The following is a 2,210-nucleotide window of genomic DNA, read 5'->3' as shown; positions in this document are numbered from 1 at the left end:
TCCAACTTTGAAAAATCATAACTAATTCTAGAAAATCGTATGGAGGTGTTCCAAAATTCTACAGAAAGCTCTTTCAATGCTCTTTAAGGGAAAAATATTCAACTGAACTCATCCTCACTGAAAACGTACAGTTTATTGGATTAAAATTACTATTCATTTGGTAAAATCTGGACTCTTTCAGATTCTGCGCCTTAACTTTGAAAATTCATATCTCTTCGTATACACATCCAAATGAGGTGATTTACCACTCATTTTGAAGATTGGGATGTGCACTATAATTTTGCCAAATATCGTGATTTAAATCATTCATTTGATAGGTCAAACTGAAGCTCAAAACTAACTGCTTCAGGACCTACGTTTTATCCTTTAATATCTCCTTACTTTAATTCTTTTTATTTCTTTGACATACATAGCATGGGCTTAATCTTTCTCATTCATACTCATATACTTTCATTCATGCCATAAACATCCTAAGCATATACATTGAAGTAATGGCATTCATAACATAATTTACAGCATAGGAGAATTATACATTGAATATTAATATCATTCATTTGCATTAATAATTCTCCACTTCTTCTCCTTGCTTCTCATGCCATTAGTGCCCATCATTGATTGACCTAAATGGTTGGTTAGGGAGGGGGTGAGATTCGGGGGAATCTCAGTAGCAAACAATACCATATTAATCATGCTAGATGGATGCTCATGCACTACACGCAACTTGTTTATTCTCTTGTTAATTAGTGACATACCAGCATGCTCAAAGCTAACTTCTTGATGCATGGCCATGGAGACATAATCTACTCATCACGAATAGCAATTACAGCAGTTAAAACATGTCACAACACATGCAAATAACATGTACACGGCAACACACAAGCATACCATATCAAGCAATGACAATAGGTAAATTCACTACCTTGCACCTCAAGCCTTCCTCTTACTTTTCCTTTGACTCCCTTGATTTCCAACCATGGTAGCTTTAGCCCAACATCATCAAACATCCTCTTAGATGTTTCAAGATCCTAAACATAATCACATTGGTCACACAACCCATTAGGACCAAGAGATTACATAAAGTTCAAGACTAGCTTTCTTGAACCTCAACCCTTTCTCTTAGTCTTAGGGTTTTCTTTCTAGCTTTTCTAACATAAATCTCATCATTTCCCATCCTTATGATCCATTTCTTGTCAATTAGGACCACTTTAGATGGCTTTAGATTCAAGAATATCAAATCTGGAAATTTGGTTCGCGGGTACTGTTCACGCAGAATCTCCAGAATTTTTTATCAACTTTCAAAATTCATAATTAAATCTAGAAAAATTCAAATTGAGTGCTTCCAAGTCTCACTGAAAGATAATTAAGTTAAATTTAAAGGAAAAATAGTTTCAGGAACCAATTCTACGATGAACAGTACCATAATTGTACGGAACTCGACAATCTCCCAAAAGTTCAACACTGTTTCCAGATTTCAAACCCTAAATTTGAAAAATCACCATAAATAGCACACATATCCAAATGGAGTGTTCTACCCATGGATTTAAAGCTCACAGAGTGTACTTTAAGCATGCAAAATTTCAGAATCAGATACGCACAGTAACTAATTCGAAATAGGTATCAAATCAGATGCTACAGTCACCACATACCTTGATCTTGAAGCTTGAACTTTGTTCCTTCTTCTTGGCCTTCACCCCTACGTTTTTCTCTCTAAATTTTGGCAGAGTTTCCCCTCTTAAACTCATGTTGGCTGAAAATATGAAGGGGAAGAGGCTCTATTTATAGCCAAAAAAGTTGGCTTGAATGGACCAAAATGCCCTTGGTGGCTAATAGAAAGGGTAAGGGCAAATTTGGAAGTTCAAGTGGACTTTTGCATCATCATCATGCTTACCTCAACCTTCTAGAAGATGCCAAGTGTCATGAAAGTGGTGGAGGAGATGGAGATTAGATCCTAACCGTTGGATCAAACTTGTTTCATAAGCTTCCTCCGAATTTACTTGGCCCACGTTTCTCCGGCTTTCTTTATGGCCTTTCGGAGCTCAGAAAATTGTTCTATCTACTTTATAAATTCCCTTTAATTCTAGAGAATATCTATGAATTTTCTTAGGCCATAACACTTCCTTTAAACCTTGCATAAAAATTCATTTACCAAAATACCCTTTTATCGGCAAAACCGGCTCTTTAATTTCTTAAAGCCACTCTACTGGCCTTTT

The 2,210-nt window shown here is 36.0% G+C and overlaps 1 long non-coding RNA gene across 1 annotated transcript; it reads right to left on the bottom strand.

The window, feature by feature from the left end:
* Positions 1–590: 590 nt before the first annotated feature.
* LOC114759440 (uncharacterized) lies at positions 591–1,680 on the bottom strand. Its single transcript, XR_003741917.1, has 3 exons — positions 1,647–1,680; positions 920–1,025; positions 591–620 (listed from the first exon to the last, which is right to left on the bottom strand). It is a non-coding gene; the product is annotated as an uncharacterized LOC114759440 (long non-coding RNA).
* Positions 1,681–2,210: the final 530 nt, after the last annotated feature.

This window comes from Neltuma alba, unplaced genomic scaffold, assembly GCF_004799145.2.
Source record: "Neltuma alba isolate B1F8T4 unplaced genomic scaffold, ASM479914v2 tig00001593_pilon, whole genome shotgun sequence".
Taxonomy (NCBI): Eukaryota; Viridiplantae; Streptophyta; class Magnoliopsida; order Fabales; family Fabaceae; genus Neltuma; species Neltuma alba.
Note: the sequence above shows the minus strand (reverse complement) of the source record. Positions and strands in the feature narration are given on the sequence as shown.